Below are 15,843 nucleotides of genomic sequence, written 5' to 3'. Positions count from 1 at the left end.
GGAGATGGACCAGAGAGGTCGGTTTTAACCTTTACCCACGGGCAGTGGGGGCCCCACTGGTGATGCTTTAGCAACACCCACTGGTATTGACCCATTACAGGACTCCCAGTTCTGGTGTACAACCCTTCGAGGTGAGTAGCAAAATAGTGCAGCCTCAAACTCCAGTCTGTAGGTCTGTCCCTTGCAGACTGCTCTGCCAGTAGAAGTAGAGACACTGTAGTGAGTTTCTCATAGAAGCAATGCATTCCATTTAAAGTGCTATCCTTTATCCTAAGATTCTGTTCTCCCACTCCCAGTCAGGATTCTAAGTAGCAAGCAACAGAAACCAATTCCGGCTGATTAAAGCACAAAGGGAACTTACTTCAATGATATTAGGCAGCCCAGAGTCTCGAGATGCATGGAGAACCAGGTTCAGAGGCCTCGCTGCCAGGAATGACAACCGATCGTGCCCAGGTCTGACCCTGCAAGGCTCCCGCTAGCTGCCCTGCTGGGCCCTACCTTCAGCTCCCAACAAGGGTGCTGCCCCTGCAGTGATTCTGCACCACCCCATATCTGAGCATCAGCGGCTTCTCACTGAACCTGTGTTGACGAGTCTGATTGGTGGAGCAACGTTAAGTGCGTTTGCCGTTTCATTGTCTTCAGTGAAAGGTGGGTTTTGTCTCCTCAGGAACAGCATTCCCGGACATGGGACGGGGTTCAGGTGCTGAGAGCCAAGTGGAATGTGTCTCTTTTCCTCCTTGAATGTACGTACCTGTGTGCTTGTATGTGTACGTGTTAAAAATGTTCTCTGTTTTGTGAAGTGATGGTGATTAGTTGGATGTTTAAAACATTATTGTGAATGGGTAAAATACGGAGTTGGCAACCTATTTGTTCCCAGATGTTTCAGGTGTTTAGTAATCCATGAAACCCAAAAGACTAGGAGCCACAGGTGTAGACTATGCACTTGGGCGCCAGACAGCCTGGGTCCAAATCCCAAGCCTGCCACTTACTAGCTGAGGAAGCTTGCATGAATGATGTAAGTTTTCGAAGGCTCCATTTTCTTATACGTACAATAAAGATGGTAATCCTCACTTCTCAGGTTTGCAGTGAGCAGTGAATCAGAAAACAAGAACAAAGTGCATCGTCAGTGGCCAGTAAGGAATTGATGATACTCTTGGGGGAAGGATCAAAATGGACTTGAACAGCTTTCTACAGGCAGATCCAAAATGATCCAGGACACCTGAGAATCTGTTCTTGTTCCTGCTGGAGGTGCCTCATCAAGGTAATAGGTATCTGGGGACCTCCCTAAGCCCTGGGTAGCCTCATTTAATTCTTCTCTACTAACATCTGCAGGCTGGAAGGAGGCCACTGTACTACAAATACTAACAGAGCCCAGGTTCCAAGCCCCTAAGCCCACAGAACCCGCTGCTGGAAATAGACTCAGGCAGCCAGACCCACCCCACAGGGACATTTGGTGTCCCAGGGCTATGACATGGTGGGCACGTCCCCTTCGTGTCTCCATCTCTGGCCTTTGTCAGGATGGACAGGACAGGCTGTGTTGTCCTGTCCAGCTGTGCATGTCAGTTTCCTCATTTGGCAAAAGGCCAGCAACTGACCAAGGCCACCTGGCCAGGGAGTAAGTGGCAGACCCCAGACTCAAGTCCAGGACCTACTCATGCAAATGTAAGAGGTGCTGCATGAAGTTATGGCCCTGGGCTGGAGGGACACAGGCCTCTTCTGCCTGTGAGGTTCATGCCACCCTGTCCTTTGGGATGTGCCCAACTCTTCATCAGTAACGCCTCACAGATCTGTTGTCCACATGATTATTGAAACTCTTCCTGGAGAAGCTGCCTTTCTATCCACTGTGGCCTCTCAGGAGTCACAAGTGTCTCAGCACACTGCCAGCAGCACACACGGTGACTCTCTCAGCTGGGTTCACTTGCTTCCCCCTCCCAGGGCTCCATCACTGTTCTTCTCACTCTACATAGTCGCCTTTAACAATGTTCTCTACACCCCCAAAAATGATGGCTTCTGAGTCTGTGTCTTCAGCACCACCCCCACTGCTGACCATAAGATCCACAAAGCCAGCCCTCTGAGTATCATCTCCCCTGGGCACTCCAACCCGTCTGAACTCACCTCTTCCGAGCCCACTCCCAAATCTCTTCCTCCTTGGTCATGATGTCCATCTACGCTGCCCGGGATGAAGCGTGGTTATGAGCTCTGTTAGAGATCCCTGGACAAACAGGTTCCAGGCTGGCTTTCCTCAGTTAGGTCTGGGGGCAGATCCCTTTTCCCTCCATCCCCTTCCACGCAACCTGTGGCCGGTAGAGGGACCCAGGGAGCTCCTGAGGGGCCAGTGGACAGAATGCTTTGGTTTGGAAATGTTAGGTTTCAGCATGATTTAGTGCCCTGGCATTTCTGAGCTAGTTTACAGTAATCAGGCATTTGTTAATGTTCAGTTTCCTCTCCATGGACTGTTGCTGACACAGGAACTCTCTTTGTTGACAAGATTCCAGCCTGTGCTAAACAGTAACCAGCGCGGGGAAGTAGGGAAAGCAGAGCCCCAGCAGCTGCAGTCAACGTCGAGAACATGGAAGCCCACACAATCCCGTCACTCACTCGCTGTGGTAGCAGCTTACCCTGAGTCTCAGCTATTTCAAAAGGGCAATAGGGATAAGCAAACTTTCCCCTTAGGGTTATAATGAGGATTAAAAAAGAAAGAATGTAAAGCCTTGTGTTTGACTCATAATGAATATCCCCTCTTAATTGTCCCATACTACCCACGTTCAGTCTGATTTGATGGAGCATTTGTTCTGGAAGGTACCTGATGATGCTTTTCTATGTAAAGAAATAGATATGTCATGATGGCTTTCTTTCTCCTAATGTGGTCGAAAGGCATGCGGCTATTGCCTCCTGCCCCATCTCATTTCCCATCAGTGTTTTAGACTCCAGAGTTGTGGACTACAAATGCTAGAACATTGTCCTACTGACTCAGAAAGGGTGGAGTCAGAAACTAGGCTTCCAGATCCCCAGGCCAGTATTATTCACCCAAAAAAAGAGGGAATTCCACGAAATCAAATTTGGGACTTGGATGTGTGAAGCTTGCAGATGCTGGCCGCACCTGCGCACCTCTGCAGACCTGGCTCACTCTTCTTTCTTCTCACTTTCTCTCAACCTCTCCTGTCATTTTTACCATGTCTGGAATTAGAGTGGAGGCCAGGTGAAGACCCCTGTCTCTCTAGGTGCTCCTCTTGGCAGATTGCCTGGGTGGTCTGCTTGCCCCCACTTCTCGGGAAGCCTGGCCTGGGCCTGAAGCTGCGTCTTTGTCGCCAGTGTGACTGTGTGGCCGTGGGACGCCTCCCCATCCTGCGGGGCGGAGCAGCCGGTCTGGGTATGCGAGAGAGGAGGCCGGCAGTGTCCTGGGCCAGTGCTAGGGGCTGTCCCCCCTGCAGCTCCCGGGAATAGCCCACCACTCGAACTCCTCGGAGCTGGACAGCCGATTTATCTCCTTTTAATCACTCCAAACTCGGACATTTTATGTTATTTTCAGGGAGTCTTTTCAATCTCATTCTAAAAATATGTCTTCATTCTATTCAGAATAGATTTTTAATTGCCCTTTCCCTGAAAAATGTTGAGCAAATTAGTCTTCAGGATACCAGCGGCCGTAATGGGAGTCCTCTTCTCCCCTCGTTGCCTGAGGTGGCCCGTTGGAGCAGAGCTAAAGTGGCTCCAGGTCGGGCTGCACTTCGGGGCTGGCCGGCTTCTGCGTGTTGGCCACCTGCTTCTAACTTCAGAATGTTCTGTTCCTGGCTCATACGTAGTGTGTGAAGAGAAAAGGACTTGGGGCCAGTCCATCATTCAGGACTAGGCTTCCCATCCCGGCCGGCCCTTGGCTGGATGGGCGACTTTCCACAGCTTCCTTCTAAGTTTCAGGGTCCTCGCAGGTACATGTCACAGGGGCTAGATCAGCACTTCCCCTATCAGTTCACCTGTTTATTCACAGACAGAATGAAATATTTTTCCACATGTGGAGATTCGGGCTTCTTGCGTGGTGGCCTCGTGCAGTATGGCAGACACGGTGACCGCTGCCTGGGCCTACCGCGGGCACGTTCTTGACCAGACGACACCACAGAACCCTGCTAGCTCTGACCGTGTTCCGTCCCGTGCCCTGCTGCCCACTGACCCTCGTGGACTCGCCCACGCTATCAAATAAAAGCCAACTCCAAAGCGTTGGACGTTATCCACAGCTGGAAATCACCCAACATTCTGGTTGCCCCTCAATACCCAGTGTCCTCGCCTCCCTTGCTGCCCCCAACTGATTGTGTTACTACTGCCTCTCACCCCCTTGGACCCAAAGGTCAGAGGCCCACTTAAGGGAGGCAGAATGCCACAGGACTGGAGACGGGCTGGCCCAAGGACCAGGTCACCGGTTGGTGGCCTCCCCCACAGTAACGTGTGCTCCACGCATCTTCGTCTCAGGGTACTGCCCCAAGCGACCACTGCCCTCTCAGCCCCTGCCTTTCCTTCCCTAGCTTTCTTCTTTTTCTTTTTGCAGTCAGCTAGTGCATATTGTATATTTTCTGGTGAGCAGTGCAAAGGAAGAGAGTCCAGTAGGCTTAGCTACTTGGCGCTGCCTCCACCAGGCAGCGCTCTTTGTACCAGGGCAACTCCATGGAGTGCCTGCTGTGTATTGACTGCCTTTGGGCCAAGGGTCCCACCTGTGTCCACCCCTTTGTCCAGGAGTGGCCTTGCTGAGGCCACATTCCTCAGTGGGGTTCTGGGCAGGAGAGTCTTGAAAGAGGAACCCCCAGTGGAGCAGACCTAGTGGCTGACTTGTATAGAGCCCCTCCTCTGACCATCCCCCCACCCAGATCCTACCCAACCTTCACATCCTCAGCATAGTCTCAGGCCTGCAAGAAGCACCATCAGTTTCTCATTCTCCCTCCGCCGTGCAGAGATGGGGCCAGACCCCAGTCTGGAAGCTTTCATTGACACTTCCTCATTTGCCCCAGTCCTCACAGTGACCTCTGGGAAGTAGATCTCACTGTATTCTCTCCTTGCAGGCAGGGAAACTGAGGCTCAGAAAGAGGTGATGCTTCCTCAGTGGGATGGCCGAGGTGTGAGCCCACCCATGCCTCCTGTCGAGCTTTGCATCCTGTTGCAGCTCCTCTGAACCCCTGCAGCCCTGCTGTCTGTTACCTGCCAGGCAGTTGTTGGAGCCTGTCTTGTGGTGTCTCCTGGCATGGCCTGCATTGTGGTGATCTGTGGTTTGTCCATCGCTGATGGGGTGTCTGCTCCTCCCCAGATTAAACAGCCACCTCTGCTAAGGGAGGGCAGGATGGGGCGCCATCAGGGCTTACCTGTGGAGTGGAGGTAAATAGAGGTCAATTCTTGGCAGTCTCCACCTCTCCTCTTGTCCTCTGCCTAGCTGTCTTCTCCTTGGAGGAAGAAGTGAAGGATTTCTGGTACAAAGTGTGTTCTGCTTGTCCTGAATGTTAGGGAGAGAGTTTCAGATGAGTGCAAATGTATGAATGTGTCTCTGTGTATCTCTGCATGTGAATGATTATATCTCTGTGTGTGTCTATGCCTGTGTGTGTAAGTAGGTGTCAGTGTGTCTATGTGTGCCCATGTCTGAATCTCTGTGTCTCTGTGTGTATCTGTGTGCATCTGTCTGTGTGTCTATCTCTGTGTGTATCTATGTATATGTGTGTCTATGTGTCTGTATCTGTATGTGTGTGTGTGTCTCTGTGTCTATAAGTATGTGTGTCTGCATCTGTATTTCTACATGCGTGTCTGTGTTTGTGTGTGAGGCTTTTTGTGTAAGTCTATGTATAATTCTGTGTCTGTGTCCATGTGTGTACCTGTGTCAGTGTTGTGTGTCTGTGCATGTGTGTGTGCCTTTGTATGTCTCTGGGTAATCCTGTATCTCTGTGTCCATGTGTGTACCTGTGTCTGTGTTATGTGTGTGTGTGTGTCTGCGCATATGCGAACACAGGTAGTCGGCAGGCAGGGGCACTGCCTTGAGTCCCTGACAGGTGACACTGTGCTCCCTCTAGGAGGCCTCATCCCTGTTCAATGTCAAGCCTGTGAGGGATCCAGTCACTCGCCCACACCTCTGTCAGTAAAATGCCAACAAGCCATTTATGTCCCTGTTTTTAGAAAATGAAAACCTTAAGTCATTCACTGCAAGCAGCCTATGAATGGGTCTTGCAGATTTGCCTCTGAGGACTGGGGGTTCTGCCAGAGCCCAGGCTGGCACCCAGGGGAGGAGCAAGTGGCGGCAGAGAGGGGCCCACGGCAGCCTGGTGGTGCCACTGGCTCACCTGGAAGCGAGATGAGTGCCGCCGTTGCTGGTGGCTGGTGGCGGCTGGCTGAGCCACAGGGAGGGAGAGGACCTGGGAGGGCTTAGAGAGGGCTCCACCCTGCGACGGGTTCTTCTGCCGAACCAAGAGATGTGCAGGAGCAGGCCCCAGGGCCCGGGGCGGGCAGGACCCCATGCTGAAGCCCAAGGAGGTGAGAATGTGCCTTTGGAGATGTGTGGGTGGGTCCCGGTGACGGGCTCTTCTGGGGACCTCCCCAGGTGTGGGTGGGGTATGCAGAGGGTTCCATCACCGCCCGGGGGCCTGGAGCCGCAGGCCCCAGCAGAGGAAGTGGCTTTGGCTGGGTTCCACAGGGGATCCCCAGGGGAGCTGCTTGCGTAGTAGGAAGAGGTTTCTGCCCGCCTGCTTACTGTTTCTCTTCTGTCTGGAAATGTAAAACCTGCCAAGCTGGGGCTGGGGCTGGGTGGGCCTGTTCTGGGGCCTGCAGCCACATGTGGTGTTTGCAGAGCCAGGAGCTGCCTCTGCCCGGTCTCCTCCCCAGTAGACCCCCGGTGGGCCAGCCCCACACGCCCGGGTGGCTTCCCTTCGCAGCAGAGGCTCCTGCGGCCCTGCTCAGGACTCTGTTGGCCTTTGCATTCTAATCCCCTTTGAGAACCTCAGCAGCTGCAGAGGCTATGGTTTTTCCTCTCTCATATTCCTTAACAACTTAAAGAAGAGTTCTGGACTTGTGTTGCCCTCAGAGGGAAATGGCCTGCGTGGCTTCTGGAGTGTGTGATTCCCCTGCAGCTTGGTGGGTCGGTTGCTGACTGGAGGGTCAGTCTGGAGAGGCCTAGCCTGGGAGGGGGAGGGGGAACTCCTGGGAACTTTATCCAGCTCATCACTAATACGGGCAGGGGGTGGGGGGTGATTGGGTCAGAGCTTCTCCCCCTCCTGGGCCATGGCCTGGGCTCAGGGACTCCCTCCGAGCTCCTTCTCCATCCTGACATGTCCCAGCCAGGTGACCCAGGCCTTCCACATGGCCCAGCCTCCAGCAGCAGCAGTGCCTATGAAATAACCACAGCACGTCTCTCTCCCTGAAGAATAATGGGGACTCTGTTACAGGCTTCCTCAAAAGAGTTGCCATGGAATCCCACATTCACCTCCCCAAGATGCATTCCCCAAATCTCTCTGGAACCTCTTACCCCCTGAAAATTCCCCACTCCATACCACTGCTCAGACCTCTCCCCTTCCTCTCCCCAGACATAGTGCCTTTATTGATGTGGCCCTCCCTCCTCACTCCCCTCCCTCCCAGCTCTCCTCCTTTACACCCCCACAGGCCTGACTTACCGTCCCCTCCATACACACTTCCTGCAGGACAGTCTGTGCCCCCACTGCTGCTTTTCTTGTAATAAAAGCACCACCCACCACTCCTACAACCAAGGATGGGTAGAATGGATACTTCTAGAACAAGTGCTTGGGGCTTAATTGTTGTTAAAGGTGGTAACTGCATCTGTTTCAAATTACATATTTTTAAATGCTTATTTACATCATTTTCCCTAACATGAAACCTTGGGAACGTCCAAGTGTGTGCGTGTACATGTCAGGCATGTGCGTGTGTGTCATGTGAGAATGTATGGCTGATATGCTCATTACTCGGTCATCAATTTCTTTACACTTCGGTCCACTTTGACTGCTACATACTTGTTAATTGTTTTTATTATTTATCCTATATGGTTTCATTTACAGCCAGAGGGAATCACTATAAAAAGTGACAAAGACAGGAAACAGAAACATTGATGTTGAACCGCCCCAAGCTCATCAGGAACCTAAGAATGGTATTTCTGCCAATTTGCCTCAAAGTCATTTTTTTCTAGATCTGTAAGTAGTGATCATCTGATCTAAGTTCTTATATAGGTCATCTAAATGTCTTTAGTACATTAAGTGAGAGGAAAAGAGAAGTGGATTAGCAGGAGGCAGGGTACAGAAAAAACAGAGATAATTTAACTAGCTCATCTTTTTATTGATTGGAAAGAAGTATTACCAGCAATGTGTTATTTTGAAGAACTTAAAATCTCTCTCTCTCTGAATCCTGCTTTCCCTTATCACTTACATAGCATGTAAACACTACAATAATAATGCTGCTGATTTTTCTTACACTCAGAATGCAAGAATTCTAAAGATCAGGTCACAAAAACATTTTTATAGTCTATTTTTGAATCTGATGCACATAATTAAGTTTCAATTATGTTTTAAATATATGTTGGTCCCAGAACCAAAATGTCATTTTTTTATTTTTCAACAAATCAGTCTTTCCTTGCACAACTAATTTAAAAGGAAATGAAATGTGTATAACTTGTTAAGTGGGGAAGTGTTGAAATGTGTCCTTATATGTAATGAACGTTATTAAAAATTGTCTCTTAATGCTCATTTAATATAATCTTTGAATAATATACTCATATAAAATATTTAACTAAAAATCTCTTTTACTGTAAGCCATGCAAAAATGATAAAATGATTTTTTTTAATTGTAGGGAGTTTGTGAAATTATAGATTACTCTGAGTAGAGTTCATTAGTCAAAAACAGGATTGGAAATGCTGATCTAGAGACACAAAACCCAGGAACTAGCAGCAGAGAGCAGGAGCAGGGGAAGAGAGGCCAGCTGGGGAGGTGAGGTTTGGGAAGGCCCAGGCCTGGGGGGTGTGGAGCGTTCAGCGCCTTGGGCTCTGGCAAATACTTCTCTCCCCAGTCACCTGCCAGAAACCTTCCGCTTAGCAAATGCTGAAAGCTAGCCAGAATCAAGGGTACCTATCAGTGTCCCCTTTACCTCTTGTTTCCTGAAACTAAGTTACAGTGGAAAATGCATCCTTCAAAGACAGAAAGCCCAGTTGAACAGCAGGACCAAGACCCGTTCTTATAGCCACTGATGAAGCATGTGAGTCCCCAGATAGCAGCCCCGAAAGGTGCATTCTGAACTAAGCCCCAGCTAAGCTGCTTTGCCGGCTTGCCTCAGATTAGACCAGGTGGACGGGCTGCAGGCGACATCATTTCCAAGAACTGGCTGTCACATGACTTGGCAGGACCATAGCAGCCAGACAGGATTTTGCCCCCAAACCATTTGTGAGAGCTGGAGGGACCACAGGGCACTGGTCACCCAGGCCAGCTCTTTTAATGTGTGAGGGACAAGTTGAGTCCTAGAGCTGGGAAGAGGCTTGTCTGCAGCCTCATTATGGCCCAAGAGGGTCCCACATTTGCATCCTTCAAGAGGGGTCTAGTTCAAGAGCATGCATCAGCTAAAAGGTGTTAATCCTGTGGGAATTGTGCCCTTCCCATGCCCTGAGAGGTGGCCTCAGGGTCGTGCGGAAAGGCTTTGGGAGGGACAGCACAGACTCGGGAGAGGGCTGTGTTCAGGAAAGAGGATGAACTTGAGCTGTGGCAGAAACCGTTGTACTGCGGTCGGGCTCTGTAGGTATTTTGTGACCCATCCTGCAGGAACATTTATTTGTATCTATTCCAGTTGGTTGACCTGCCACAGCCCATCCTCAGATGTATCAATCCAAGGTACTATTGTTTATAGAATCATTGGCTCACAAACTCTCCCAGGGCTCCCCTGACATGGGACTCCTCCAGGGGTCGGAGCGCATCCCCTGCACGCCTGTCCTTTCCTTCAGGTGCAGCCTAACTAAGGGGAAGCACCTCCTCTGCCAGCCTCTCCCCTCCCCTTCCAGTTCTTTCTGCCCCTTGTCGTCACCCAGAGCACACCTGGCTCACCTGCCACAGCCTTTCAGGTGGGAGCAGATGGTGACGAGACCCACCCTGTCACTGCAAATAAATGCCGAGGCAGCAGTCACGTCTCCTCCCACTGCTCTTCACACAGACTCTTCACGTCCTCGTAACATCTCAGCCACACATCTCTATAAAGGGGCTGCAGTTTGTCCACACCCATGAAAAGTGTGGCCCTAGAACCAAATGCAGCTCTTGGAATGTTGAGCCGGGCCTCGTTATGGGGGCAGCTCTTCTCGAAGCTTCTGTGTTGTAGTGCAGGTGATGGTGGTGAGGTTTGCATGAAGGATGGTAGAATCTCACCTCCAAAAGGGCCACGTGTGTCATTCAGAAAGAACACTTCTTTTGAAGGCCTTTTTCTGTTCTAACCAGAAAAGTAATGTCAGTTTTCTACAGAGTGATAGGGACTTGAGATACTAACTGATTTACTTAATGATACATAGGCCTCTTGATAGGGTGTTTCACGGGCCACGTGACTGCTAGAGACACCTGAATGTCCCTATTCTTTTCCCAAACCCAAGGACCTAATTGTAGCTTGTGGTCCCCTGAAATCTCACAAGAAGGTGTCACCTAATTACACAGCAGGATAATCATGCAAAAGCCTCTTCTAAGGACAGTGCATCCTGTTGATCATTCTAGGCCAAATATTTTTACAGTGTTCTATATTTACACCAAAATTGAGGTGAGCTTCACATTGTGGCATTATCATAGGAAATGAAAGAATCTGTCTAAAATCACTCTTTATTGAATGACTTCTTTAACTTGCCAGGAAAGTCTATCAGAGTGGGAAGTCATGCTCTGAATGATGTGTACTGAAGAAAAATTGATACTGGTGGAAATACCATTTTAAAAAATTCTAGGTACTGATAGTAACTTTGTGTGCTGCATGAGACACAGAGGGGTGGCATGTTCTGCATGTCCACATAGTGTTATTAGTTTGTAACTTTCTGCTGTGACATTCCACCATCACAGCAAAATTGCAACCTTTCAGCACCTGCAGAACAGTCACATTAAAGTGGCTTTGAGGGAGAGATAGCTCATGCGGTCGGGCGTTTTGGTGTCGCATTCAATTGACTAAACATAGTCATTTTGGGTTCTATTATTGACTAATTTGGGTAATTCACCTACTGGGAAATATTTAAAGATAAAAATATAAAATCATGTTGGTTCATGAGTGAGGTCCTTGATGTCAATCCTGTGACATATTTTTAAAACACTGGAGGCTGTTCTGAAAAAATATTCTGGCATGTTGTAGTTAAGTGAAACAGTGTTGGAAGCCCATCAGCTGTTTGTCCATCTTCCTCTCTGCTCATGAGCTATTTTATACCTGGGCAGCTCCAGTTTAATAGAGAATGCCAGTAACAAGTGTGCCAGAGTGTGACCCCGTCTGGAGCCTTGATTTTGATTAGCCATCAGCATGCTCACAAGCTCATTTCTTGATTGGTGCTGAAATATGTCACACCCTGATGGAGCATCGCGGGCTGTCACTGCTGATGGATTAATGACAAAGCCCCTGCAGCGTGGCCTCACCCATGCCAGCTGCCTCCAGAGGGGACAGTTTTGGCTGTGTCTGCAGGAAGCCTTGGAAAACCGGAGTGGGCAGCGTCTGGGAGTCTGCGTGGGCAGAAGTGGAGGGGAGCCGAATTCCTCGGGGACAGCTTGCTGTGTCTTTCTCTGTCCCCTGCGTGTGAGATTTGGGAACTTGAGGTCTGTATTCCCCTTGAAATGTTTTTGAGGTATTTAGAGTTTGGCATGGGCATAGGATTTTACTAGTTTTACCCCACTTCTATTCTGCTTTCTTGACCTCCCATAATCACTCTAACCTGTCTTACATGCAGTATATGTATTTCATCTCCTCTTATCTACCCATGCCAGCAATGACCACACACCCACTGTGTGCAGCCACCATTGCTGGAGTGCATCTGGGTCATAATTACTTTGGGGTAACCGTATCTGCCTTCCACGCCCCTCACGCGTCACGTTATGTTACCTGGGCTGAGCTGTGATTGATACTAGGTATAAGTGGCTGAAATGAGTCAAACGGGAATGTATGGCTGAGTTGGGAGGAAGGGAACCCCTCTCCTGACTGGAGCTCAGCACGCCCTGAGGATTCTACAAGATTTCACAAGGTGCAAGCAATGATCTTTGCCTCTTCAGACAATCCATGGCAAGTTCTGTGCTCCCTCACTTGGCCAAGCCTAAGCTAGGCTGGGCCCTGGGCTTTCTTCCTGGCTCTGCTGCCAACTCAAGGTATAACCTTAGTTGGGCAAGTGTTTCTCCTCTCTGGGCCTCAGCTTCCCCACATGCACAACAAAGGGGCTCAGAACAAAAGATCAGCTCTTTGAATTATATTCATGAATATTTGCCTCTCACCAACCCAGACCTGCGCTTGGGTACATATACATGTATTCATATGCATGTGCACACACATACACCCCCCCCCACACACACACACTCAGCTGTGTCCTGACCCCTCACTAAGGAGTTCAAGGTCTGTCCTGTCCATGTCAGTCCCTTCTATGCAGCCCAGGGAGCTGTGGATGGGAGAAGCTGCTGCCAACAGCCATGGTGGGCTTCCCGCCATGTAAACTGCCATCCAGCCCTGAAGGACAGAGCAGTGCTCCAAATGTGGGCCCTCCCTGCACTGTGTAAATTTTCTTTTTGCTGTATAAGTAGCCCTACCGGAAGATTAGATGAAGGAAAGGGAAATCACCTATACCACCACTTCCCCAACAGCTACCACTGTCATTTTGTAGGATTCCTTCTAGTGATTTTTCAATTATATATTTTACAATTTTTTTCATGCTTGGCACTGTGCTAGGTCCTATACACATATTAATTACTTTTTGAATCTTTGCAACAGTCCTTCTGGATAGGAATTATGGACCCATTTTATAGAAGAGAAAACCAAATAGAGGCTGAGTGCATTGCTGAGGGTGCTCAGCTGCTAGAGCTGGGACTCGAACCCTTGCCTTATGCCCACAGACCCTCCCCTCCTTCCATTAGCACAGTGGTTCTAAAATGTCATCTGTACAAAAATCACCTGGGAAGCTTGTTAGAACCCAGAATGCTAGGCCCACCCCCAGAGTTTTGGGTCCAGTGGGTATGGGGATTCTGCATTTCTAACAAACTCCCAGGAGATGTTGATTGTTGGTGGCCTGGGAACTGCCTCTGAAAACTGCTCTGCTGGTCTATACTGCATCCTTGGGGAGACCTTGTTCGATGTCCTGATTTTCCTGCTCATGCTTAGAGCATTCCCCTATGTTGCCGTTTGGCTTCACGAACATCACTTTCAGTGGCTATGTGGTATGGCATGTGTTCTTTAAAAGAGATCAGTTGATTATTTGGTGCTCTGGAATTCACAGTCCATGCCTTCAGCTCAGAGCCAGGCAGACCACCCACAGTTATATCCCTCCCTGAGAAGGGCACTCCGGACTCTCCCTTTGGACCAAAACTGTACCTCGGATCATTTCATCAGTGCCCAGTGCCGTTTCCTATTACCTAGATCTGACCCACTCTTCAAGCACAATCCAGCTTTCACCTCTGCCTGCAAGGCCACACTGCCTGCGCCAGCCCCGAGGTGTCTCCTCTTGCTGGGCACAGTGACGTGGGTGTTACTGCGGTGGGTAGCCTCGCTTATAACCTGGGAATCAATTTTGTCACTTCTAGAGAGTGACCCTCAGATTCCAGAGCCACATACAGATCATCAGCCTAAAAGGTCCTTGGAAGAAGTTTGGCCGAGCTCGCTCATTTTACAGGTGATGAAACTGAAGCCCAGAGGCAAGGAGAATTGTCCCAGGTCACACAGAGCACTGTCCCTAAAAACTCCAATTTGAATTGATTCATGACAGCTATAGATTTTTTTTTTTACTTTGCAGTTGATTTACCTTTACTGCTCAAAATGACTTCCCAGATATCCCTATCTGAATGCGTGTAGACTTGAGATAGACCAGCACAGCAGCCAACCCTCCATCCCCGCCGTGCAGCCTGGGGACTGCCCCTGTCTTGCACAAAGGCCCTCTGGTACCCACGTGGGGAGCTGCTGGAGAAACTGCCAGATCTTGGATCTTATTCCAAACATTTGCAAGGCGTCCACTGGAGCCAAGGCATGCCCAGCTCTCCGGACTTTTCGGGGGCAAGAACTGAGTTTACAAGTGCCCAGAGCTTACAGACCAGTCCTTCATCCAAAAGCGGGACTTGCATGTAGAGCTCCGGGCAGAGAGCAGCAATGGAGTGAATAATGTGGAAGGAAGCCACAGCTGGTCTTTCTGTGTGGGAAGGAAATGTGCCTGGAGGCTTCTGTTTTTATTATCTAACTAGTGTATTTTCTCTGAAGCAGACTCAAAATAAGGCGAGAATAATTATTCCCTGCAGCCCCACCTCCGCCTCGCCCCCTCGGGGGACTGCCGTGCCAGGGGCTCTGGGCCAGCCCTGCTCCCGCTGCCCCTCGACCTGCAGCTGTCCCTCAGGGCTCTTGTGAATATGGGTGACAGCAGGTTATTCTTCACTTGAAATCTACCCTTATCTTTTTTTCTTATTATAAAAGCCATACTGTATGTTCATTTACAATCAAATGAACAAAAAAGAAATAAATGAAAATAACCTCATAATACTACCCCAAGATCACCACAGTTCAAAACCATGGGTATCCATTCCAGATCATCCCTTTGCTCTTTTTGCTCATTCTTTCTTTCATTTCAGGTTTTTATGTACATATAAACATGCCGTTTAGTGTTACATAGAGTGTTTTTTTTTAACCTTAAATGAAATCATGCTTATGCATATTGTAACCTGCTTTTTTCACTTAGAGTGTCTTGGGCACCTTTCCACGTCAGTGCTTGAAGTCCTAACTCATCCTTGTCAAATAGCATTCAGAAATTAAGAATGCCAAAGCACTGATTTAAAATCCTCGTCTGTTGGCTATTTAAATTATTTTCAAGCCTGCCCTGTGACCCACACACACTCCTTTGTTCACTGCCCTCCTTCTTGCCCTCTGGCCGGCTCCCTCGACAAGGTTTCAGAGCACACTGCGTCAGCCAGCACATGCCTCTCCTCGGGTTCTCTCCAGCCCCTTGGAGGGTGGATGGCTATCCCGGGCCTGATTCTCCACCAGCAAAAGCATTGGCTCTGTGACAGGAAGAACTATAAAGCATGTACTGAAAACTCTGTGCAGAGTTACTAGAGCTCCTGAATTATGGGGCTAGAGAACTATTAGGATGTTACCCGGATTCTTTGCTACACGACCATCCCCAGGAGGAAATGTGAAGTTGCCCCGGAGCCACAGGCTTACACATCGCCTTGAGTGCCATCCAGGTGTCCTGGCACCTCTGGGGCTGGGAAGAAACGGCATCCCCTGCATGTATCTGGGAGGAGAAGGGCGCTGCTTGGAGGCACATCACAGAGGGGAACAGATTCCTAATCAGATTTTACAAAGCAATAATGGTGTCTTTCTAAAGATGAAAAATACAGCTGTCAAAATGCAGCAGGTTTCCTCCCTCTTTGAGGCTGTATGTGGCGTGGGGTGTGCAAGTGTGTAAAGTCCTTTAAAAAGGCCAGGCCTGTGGGGTATGGTCCAAAATCGGAATGCCAGGGGTTTGACAAAGCAAAGAGCCACAGTTTCAGTCTCTGTGGAAGAAACGGGTCTCGTCAAAACCCTCGTGTCGGATGGGAGCACCAGTCAAGAATGCAACCCTAATCAAAACTTCAGGCAGTCGATAAATTACAGTTCCAGAGTGGTCTGAAGTTCTGATTTCATGCTTGGGCCTTTTTGACAGGAAGGAAGGA

General features: G+C 49.4%; 1 protein-coding gene across 4 annotated transcripts in view; it reads left to right on the top strand.

Annotated features, from left to right (window-relative positions):
* The window catches only part of KLHL29 (kelch like family member 29), a 303,849-nt gene that overhangs the window by 26,232 nt on the left and 261,774 nt on the right, over window positions 1–15,843 (top strand). The window contains exon 1 of one of the 4 annotated variants that reach the window (XM_057497423.1): window positions 8,928–8,946. The exons of the other annotated variants lie outside the window; for them this stretch is intronic. The gene's annotated coding sequence lies outside the window, so the exon portion shown is untranslated. Of the gene's footprint in view, window positions 1–8,927; window positions 8,947–15,843 lie in introns of those variants that run through there. 4 annotated transcript variants of the gene reach the window in all.

The sequence above is a fragment of the Manis pentadactyla genome, chromosome 2 (assembly GCF_030020395.1).
Source record: "Manis pentadactyla isolate mManPen7 chromosome 2, mManPen7.hap1, whole genome shotgun sequence".
NCBI lineage: Eukaryota > Metazoa > Chordata > Mammalia > Pholidota > Manidae > Manis > Manis pentadactyla.
Note: the sequence above shows the minus strand (reverse complement) of the source record. Positions and strands in the feature narration are given on the sequence as shown.